The sequence below is a fragment of the Vicugna pacos genome, chromosome 13 (assembly GCF_048564905.1).
Source record: "Vicugna pacos chromosome 13, VicPac4, whole genome shotgun sequence".
Taxonomy (NCBI): domain Eukaryota; kingdom Metazoa; phylum Chordata; class Mammalia; order Artiodactyla; family Camelidae; genus Vicugna; species Vicugna pacos.
The window spans coordinates 3,963,207-3,972,448 of NC_132999.1; the positions used below are offsets into that span (position 1 = coordinate 3,963,207).

General features: G+C 40.1%; 1 protein-coding gene across 11 annotated transcripts in view; it reads left to right on the plus strand.

Moving 5' to 3' along the window:
- The window catches only part of ODF2L (outer dense fiber of sperm tails 2 like), an 81,857-nt gene extending 72,839 nt beyond the window's left edge, over positions 1-9,018 (plus strand). For 10 of the 11 annotated variants that reach the window (XM_072974039.1, XM_072974040.1, XM_072974049.1 and 7 more), the window contains one exon: positions 8,747-9,018. The gene's annotated coding sequence lies outside the window, so the exon portion shown is untranslated. Of the gene's footprint in view, positions 1-3,301; positions 3,380-8,746 lie in introns of all 11 variants that reach the window. The other variant, XM_072974050.1, reaches the window with a different exon arrangement.
- The last annotated feature ends 224 nt before the right edge of the window (positions 9,019-9,242 follow it).

Sequence of the window (9,242 nt, forward strand, 5' to 3'; positions counted from 1 at the left end):
CCAGTTCCTCATCAACCAGCCAGACCATGAATCTGTGTGCAGTTGCATATCTGACCATTTCTCCTTCCAAGCAGAATGAAGAAGCAGGTGCGCAGCTCAAAGTTCTGCTCACCAGGAGGATTTTTCTTCACTGCTGTGAAGGGATGTCCCAGAAAGGGACTGTACTGCTGCAACTGTCCACTTTCAGGTGGTGTTTGCATACTGTGCAGACCATCTGTCAGTCAGGCCTGAGTCTTCCTCTGTCAACTGATTATAGGGAAGCCCAGGTGCGGGATGGGAGAGGGAAGGCAGTGTAGCAGAAGGCCTGTTTTCTGTTTCCTTTTTTTTTTGCTTTCTGTTAGTGATTCCACTGGGTTAAAGAAGGTTTGCCATTTTCTTCTATTACTTTTGTGAATATTACATCGTTTAATGTTTTTAGTTCTTGATAAACTTAGACACTGTTCTGTTTTATGAGCAGTAATAAAATAAAAATCTTTCCTGATTTTCCTCCTTTCCCTAGCTTGTCTCCATCACCTTGCTCTAGAATTTACCTTTGTATTGTTAAATATTAACACAGATATTACATAGCATGTCATTTTAAATGATATTCTTTTATTCTAGTCATTGCATGAGGGAATCTGGGTACTGTTCCTCCCACTTTCTTTCCGACTTTCTTCCAATTTTTGTTGATGATATAATTTATACTTTGTTAGGACATACAGTATTTATATTATTTTATGTCACTCTAATCCCCACATTTGTTTTAATCTTAGTTCTGTAGTTAGGTGTATTAAATCTCACTGCCAGTCCTTTGTCTCTGGAAGTTTACCCAAGGAAGAATGGGAACAATATTCCTTAAATCCTTGCAGGTTGTAATCTGTTGTCTGTAGTCTGTAAATTTAAAGCCTCACTTGATTTGATATTAAATCCTCAGTTCTTGCTTTCTTTCCCTCAGTATTTTCTAAATTTTGTTAAGTTTTCTGATGATGAATGTTGCACTGGAGAAACCCAAGATCACCCTGATCATTTCATTCTCTATAATGTACTTGATCTTTTTGCTTGATTGCCAAAAGGGTTCTTTCTTTATCTTTGAAGACAGGTAAAGATTCTAGATTATGCTTCCATGTTGACTCTTCTGGGTAAATTCACACAAAATGGTAAAGGCACAGTCTTTGGCCTTTGACTATATAAAATTTATTTGCGTTATGTCTTCAAGTATTTGTTCTGTTCCATCATTTGGGATTCCAGTTTTGTATATGTTGGATCTCCTTTGCCTGCCACCTACACCTGTCGTTTTCTCTTAGTCCTTCTTAGTTCTTATTTTACTGTCTTTGCTGAGCTCACTTTGTCTTCTATATCCCTTTTATATTTCCCATAAAATGTTGCCTTTGAGCTTTTTTTAAGTGTTACTCTAGTTTCTGTGGTGGTTTTATTTTACTCTTCTCCTTTTCCCCTCAGTTCTTGCAGCTCTTCTCCTTTTCAGCATTTCCTTCTTAAGACCTTGCATTTTTGCTTTGCAGCTTTTTCTTATAGAGGAGGTTGTCTTTATTAACTTACGGCAAACCTTTACGTGCTCTGTGGCAGTGTTGCTCGTGTGAGTGTTTTTCCTCCGTTAATAAAGTATGCCCTTTTAGTCCTTGTTTTTAAGCATCTTTGTATTGATGCTGGGTTATTTATTAAATTTTCCTCATGAATGTATTGAATTTTGATTTATGCCAAGGTACATTCAAAGTTTTGTATCATACAGAGTTACAGCCTTCGTGAAATGTATTGGACTTTCCTATTTCAACTCTTCTCAAAACCTTCGCGAGGTGGGAAGAGTCCAGGACGATCTCCCACACTAGATGGTTTTAACAGAACAAAGACTTTCCACTTACTAGCTGGCACGAAGCTTCCCGTGAATATAGCTTATCTGTGTGATTTTTAGCTGTCCCTGAATCCTCAGTTTCTCTGAATGAACTAGGTTCAGAGGAGCTTCCTTTGATGTTGACCTCATCTCCATCCTTGCACCTTGTGGGTTCAGACAAGGGAAATAGCGTCTGCCCGTCAGCACATGTCTCTGAACTGCAGCAAGTGTCTCTGCTTGTTCATTTGCTAATTTCAGGTATTTGCCACCCTGTGCTCTGTCTCCTGGGCTTTCTTCTGCCTCCTCCCTTGGGCTGCTGTGCAAACTCAGTCACTTTTGGCAGCAGTTAGAGGTATTTTGGAGTCTTAGCTTGTGTTTCCATCTGATAAAGGTTCAAAGTTATATTTCCTATTCTCCCTGCTGCCTTTGGATGTGTTACAGGAATAAAGGGGGACCACTGAGTGAGTGCATCCATGTTCCTACAGGATCCTAGGATTCTTTTTTCAGTTGTTCAGAAAGCTGATGATTCTGACACTGATTGGAGACTTTTTTTTAATATAAACCTACATTCTTGTCATGTATTACATCATTTATAGATGAGGTTATGAGAATAATTTGTAGGAATTCAGTTATATATGTGCTTTAAGCAAAATTAAGTAAAAACACCAGGAAATTATAAACTCAATAAAATAAGATTGAGTCATGAATCCAATGCTTTTCAAAAGAAAGATGTACTAAAACATTTCTCTGGCAATAGTTCTTTTCATTTGATCTTTCATGTTCTTTTTCCAACATGCAAAAAAAAAAATCAACCAAGAAATCAAAAAACAGCTATACAGTATCATCAGATCCACGTTAAATCCACATATGGTTTGGAAGTGTTTGAGACCTATAAGCAAAGGCAGATGCTCAGCATTTTTTTTCTAGTTGACAATATCAGCATTGCTAACTCTGCTGGATGATACTAGGAGCGGTGCCACTTCTACCCCCTAGAATATACCATTGTACCTAAACAAAACCCCCCCCAAACTAGTGCTGACTTTTCCTCTCAGAGCCTGAGAGCTAGCCCACAGTCCATTGGTCTTGACAAGAGGAGTGGGCTTTTAAAGCCCGTTCCAACCGAAATCTTGCTCCTTGGTGTCTCTGGAGCTGGTCTGGCTACTGGGGTGTGAGCTGAAGGTCCCCAGGTGTTTCCTGGATCCCAGAGTGGCCCTAATTTCTGTAGCTGTTCTGACGGTCGGGGCACTGCCAGAGGAGGTCCTGAGTGTATTTCTGTATGGTCAGTTCTGTGTTTTTGTATAGGCCACTTAACCATTTTTAGCTCTTAAAATATGAATAGTGATGCTTTCCTTGCTAGTTTCACAAATTCCATTTTAGGTGGAGGTGAGGGTTAAACAAGCGATGCATGTGAGAGTACTTTGTAAGCTGTACAATGCTAAACAAATAGGAATCGCATTATGTAATTTTGTTTGGCAGTAGGTGCAAGAGGGGAGGTAGCACAAAACCACTTATCCTGTAATCTCAGTGATGGAAACCAGTGGAAGAGAGCACATGGTAAGCTTCTAAAAATTGTGTTTAATTTTCTTTATTGAGTTGCATGCTTCTAAGTGCTAAACGTCCAAGTCTCTCTTAATTATGCATCAGAACTGGCAGTGTAGCTTGACACTTGATCAACACACCTGGCCTGGAGAGGGTATCAATCCCAACTATATTCTTAGACTCACTTTCCTGAATGACTTTTTATCAACACATTGGCACCAGCTGTGGCTGCAAAAACGTTCAAAGCAGCCATATTTAAATGCTTTAAACTCTAGTGAATAGAATTTTTATTGGACCTTACAAAACTATTGCCAAATGGAACATATGATATCAAGGCAAACTGTGGAGCAAATTTTTAAACACAATGGTGTGTGAAAGTTTTTTTTTTAATCTTGTGGATTTTGATAGCTTGACTCTAATCAGTGCATCTTTGAAATCTTGATTCTGATTTTCAGAACCAGCTCGATTATCATTCAAATAGGCCTATGTGGGGGAAATTTTTCTGTTGTAGCAGAGTTGGGCTGCACTGCTAGTTTGGCTCTGAACACCCACTGTTTCTGAGAAAATGCCCTCTAGTAGACAACCTTCATGTTTTAGAAACAGAGTTGACTTTTTCAGAGTAGAACACAAGCATTGGATTGGACTTGCACATAGAAACTGGGCATCTTGCAGAATCCTAGACTTTCAGGTTTCTCCTCTGATCATGTGGGGCGATGTGAAAGTGAACCGAGAAATCTAGTTTTCAAGACGTTCAAGGCTTTGGACTACTAGTCCCCTGAAATCCCCTTAAACTACACACGACGGTAACAAAGACAACTCAGGTTGAATATTCAGCCATTCATTTTCTATAATTAAAATGATTGACAAGAACATTTACCACTATGAGTCAGGCATTGTACTAAGTACTTGGCCTATGTTGTCTTATATGATCGCGTAACAACCCTATGAGGTAAGTGTAATTAACCCACTTCACGGATCAGGTAACCAGAGACGCAGAAAGCTTAAGCAACTCTTAAAGTCTCTCCACAGAGTTTGTTTTCTTAATTATGATCTTCCCCAATTCTTTCATCTAAGCATGCTGTCTATTAATTCTGGCTTTGTAATATTGTGGCATGGCAGAACTTCATCACTTTTCTTTCAAAAATTTAGGAAATAAAAAGATTGAGTAAATACATATGGACAAGTATGGACATTTGGAGAACAAATGCTGACTTTCAGACTTCGTGTTGGTATTTTACTTGAAGGACTCTTCCGAGATAAATATATATATCTCTCTCGCACATCCTCTTCTTACATATATATATGTACGATATACGTATATATCGTACATATATATATGACATTAGGCCAAATTTGAATTCTCCTAACTCCCAGTGGATGACAACATTTCAAACATCCATTAGACACACAGACATGCTGAACTCAGGATAATAGCCAAGATGAAAAATGCAGATAAAGGACCCCCCTAAGTTTGTGCTGACCCAAGGCAGTTGTTTATTGTCATCTCATGCAATCAAACACATCCCTCCTGGAAATGCAATAAATTCTTTAGGTGAAAGGAATTTCAGAGTCCTGTATTTGCACCCCAGCAGCCTCTCAAGTATAGAAACCTCCAATTGCTCACAGCTCTTGCAGTGGTGGTTCAGTCTCTGAATGAGCTTGGCCACTTCCCATTTGGTATATTGAGGGTAACTTGGGTTTGAAAACTAATGTCGGTTTTGCTAGTTTTACTTTTGAAAGGGACATAAGGTAGTCATAAATATTTTATTAATTTTTTAATCTTACACAGTTTATGTGTTCCTGCATGTGATCCAGTTGACTTGAAATAAGATTTCCCATAAGTATTTAATTTTATTTGATTTACTCTGTGTTTTCAGTTCAGTACAGACATCTGTTGAAGGTCACCAGTCACATGGATCTATGCAGACATATTCTTGCCTAAAGCTGGGCGTATATGAAAGTCAGGCAGTGGCTTAATGAACTGTGGTGCCTGCCGCCAGATGCTTTCCTTGCTGGGGTGGATTTGAGAGGGCATATCCATGTTCTGTCACTATGTACATGGTAAATGTAAGGCTCGTACGACCTACATCCACAGGGAGAGGTTGCAGGGTCTCTCTAATGATTAAAATTTGGTTGCATTTCAATGAGTATTTTCTTTTCTCTTTGTGATGAATAGTATTTTTGGTTATCCATTTGCTAGACAGGTCATCTTGCCCTCATCTCTGACTTTGGAAATGTAGGGGAGCCCACCATTTAAGAAAAAAACAGGAAGAAAACCTGAGCTCCTATACCTTTAAAAAGTTACAGTATTTCTAGCCTTAGGCAGCTAATTCTGGCAATATGCAATGACTATATATACTGAAAGCGGTACAGGAAGACCTCATTTTATCATGCTTCGCTTTAGTGCACTTTTCAGGTATTGCATTTCTTACCAGTTGAAGTTTTGTAGCAACCCTGTCTTAAGCAAGGCTGTTAGTGTCATTTTTCCCACAGCATTTGCTCACTTTGTGAGTCTGTGTCACATTTTGGTAATTCTTGCAATATTTCAAATACTTTTTATATGAAATCATTATTATATTTGTTGTGGTGATCTGTGATCAGTGATCTTTGATGTTACTATTATAACTGTTTTGGGATGCCGTGAGCCACTGAGCTCACATGAGATGGTGAACTTAATCATGCGTTCTGTCTGCTCCACTGATGGGCCATTTCCTTATGTCTTTCCCTCTTCTTGGGTCTCCTTTTTCTTGGTATTGAAAATTAGACCAATGAGTAACCTACAGTGACCTCTAAGTGTTCAAGTGAAAGGAAGAGTCACGTATCTCTCACTTTAAATAAAAAGCCAGAAATGATTACGCTTAGTGAAGAAGGCGTGTTGAAAGCTAAGCTGGGCCAAAAACTAGGCCTCTGGCACCAAACAGTTAGTCAAGCTGTGAATGCGAAGGAAGCGTTCTTGAAGGAAATGAAAAGTGCTACTGCAGTGAACGCACAAATGATAAGAGAGCGAAACAGCCTTATTGCTCATCTGGAGAAAGTTTTAGTGGTCTACATGGAGGATCAAACCTGCTATGATAGTCCCTTAAGCCAAAGCCTCATCCGAAGCCAACCCTTAACTCTCTTCACCTCTGTGAAGGCTGAGGCAAGTGTGGAAGCTACAGAAAAAGGTTCAAAGCTAACGTGGGTTGGTTCTTGAGGTTTAAGGAAATAAGTTGTCTCCATTACATAAAGTGCAAGGTGAAGCAGCACGTGCTCGTGTAGAAGCTACATCAAGTTATCCAGAAGATCTAGCTCAGGTAGTTAGTGAAGGCAGCTTCATTAAACAACAGATTTTCAGGGGAGATGAAACAGCCTTACATTGAAAGAAGATGCCATCTAAGACCGTCATAGTTAAAGAGGAGAAGTCAGTACCTGACTTCAGGGTCTCAGAGGACAGGCTGGCTCTCTTGTTAGGGTCTAAAGCAGCTGGTGACTTTCATTTGAAGCCAGTGCTCATGTACCATTCTGAAAATCCTAAGGCCCTTAAGAATAAGGCTGAATCTGCTCCGCCTGTGCCATATGAATGCAGCAGCAAAGCCTGGATGACAGCACATCTAGATTACAACATCGATTACTGGATATTTTAAGCCCACTGTTGGGAACTGCTGCTCAGAAAAAAAGATGCCTTTCAAAGTATTACTGCTCGTTGACAGTGCGCCTTTTCACTCAAGAGTGTGGTTGGAGATGTACAGTGAGATTCCTGCTGTGTCCTGCTAGCACAGCATCTGCTCTGTAGTACGTGGATCAAGGAGTAATTTCAACTTTGGAGTCTTATTATTGAAGAACTACACTTCAAATACTGTGGCTGGCGTAGATGGTGATTCCTCTGATGGGTCTAGGCAAGGGGTCTGAAAACCTCCGGGAAAGGACCCTCCCTTCTAGATGCCATCAGGAGCACTGTGATTCATGGGAAGAGATCAGAATAGCAGCATTCACAGGAGTTTGGAAGAAGTTGATTCCAGCCCTCATGGGTGACTCTGAGGGGTTCAAGACTTCAGGAGATGAAGTAACTGCAGATGTGGTGGAAACAGTAACAGAACTAGAATGGGAAGTGGAGCCTGAAGATGGGGCTGAATTGCTGTCATCTCATAATAAAACCTTAGCCACTAAGGAGTTGCTTTTTATGAATGAGCAAAAAAAGCGGTTTCTTGAGATGGGATTTACTCCTGGTGAAGATGCTGTAAAGGTTGTTGAAATGACAACAAAGGATTTAGAATATTACATAAAGTGAGTTGATACAGCAGCAGCAAGATTTGAGAGGACCAACTCCAGTGTTGAAGGAAGTTCCACCTGTAGGTGAAATGCTCTTAGCATTGCATGCTACAGAGAAAACTTCAGTGTTGTTTTACTTTAAGAAATTGCCACGGCCACCCTGACCTTCAGCAGTTACCACCCCGATCAGTCAGCAGCCACCAGCATTAAGGCAGAACCCTCCATGGGCAAAGAGATGATGACTCACTAAAGGCTCAGGTGATGGTTAGCATTTCTTAGCAATAAAATATTTTTATTACGGTATGTATATTTTTTAAAGATACAATGCTATTGCACCCTTAATAGACTACAATATAATGTAAACATAATTGTTACATGGTCTGGGAAACCAGAAAATTCATGTGACTCCTGTATTGTGATATGCTTTATTGTGGTGGTCTGGAACCGAACCCAGAATATCTCTGAGGTCTGCCTGTACATGGAATCAGGATTTTTGTTATTGTTGTTGAAAAAGTGTGGATTAAGAGGCTTATCCTAATAAATTATTAATTTCTGCAACCTACCCTGCACCTTGTCCCCTTCTCAGAGGTTTGGGGAATTAGGAAGTAGAGCCCATTAAGTAGGAAGCTGGCTACTTGCTGGAAATCCTTGGCATCGTAAGGAGTCTTGGTGCCAGGTACTGCCACCTTCTGTTAAGATGATCCTGTCAACATGGTGTTCCTTCTGGGCAAGACAAAGATGTGTGGAAAGTACAGAAGTCCCATAGACTAGGCTTGTGGCCCTGGCGTTTTTCACAGAATTCCAGCTCAGGTCAACAGGTGTTACTGGGAGGAACCTTTCTGACCCTCAGTGACTGTAAGAAGTATGACAGGAGAAGAGCGTGCTCTCTGTGGGCTGAGACAGAGAAGTAAATTAAGTTCTAAGCCTCAATCTCCTCTTCTGAAAAATGGGGTTGATGACACATGTGTATCCAAGGGCTGTTTGAGACTTGAATGAAACAAAGCATAAGAGTACTTGGCACAGTGCCTAACATATATTAAGCCTTCATTAAATGACAGTTGTTCTTTATATTTTTAATGAAGACGTACTACGAATCAGCCGTTGGTTGCCATGTGAAATTCTTGTTCTTTCCAGGAGCAGTTAAGCTGGGAAGAATGACTTATTTCACTGGGTGTGCATCAGATTTGCCGTGGGGCAGAAGTTTCAGAACACTGCACCAGGGCATCAGCAGTAACAGCAACAAACCCAAAGAAGCAAAAGGCACAACCTCTTCATGATCACATCCATCACCACCCTTGAAAGCCTTTACTTATGTGACGTATCTTCAGTATTAGTTGAATTAAAAAGTCCTCTATGCTGGAAAAAAAGTCACTTGTTTGCTATCAATAAATGCATTCCATAATTTTTCTCCCTTCCATTGCCTTTTCTCTAGAGAATAGCTTCAGAAAAGTGTTTCCTTAAAGTTCAGTTTACACTCTAACACTGTAAACAGAGAGACAAATGAAACAGTAACAATCCACAGACCTTCTCAATATATTTGGGTTAAAGAAACAACTGGGCACTCGTTGGCCGTGGTGACAGCAGGGAAATGAAGAACGTTTCTGTTTGCTGAGTCCGCAGATTGCCAAGA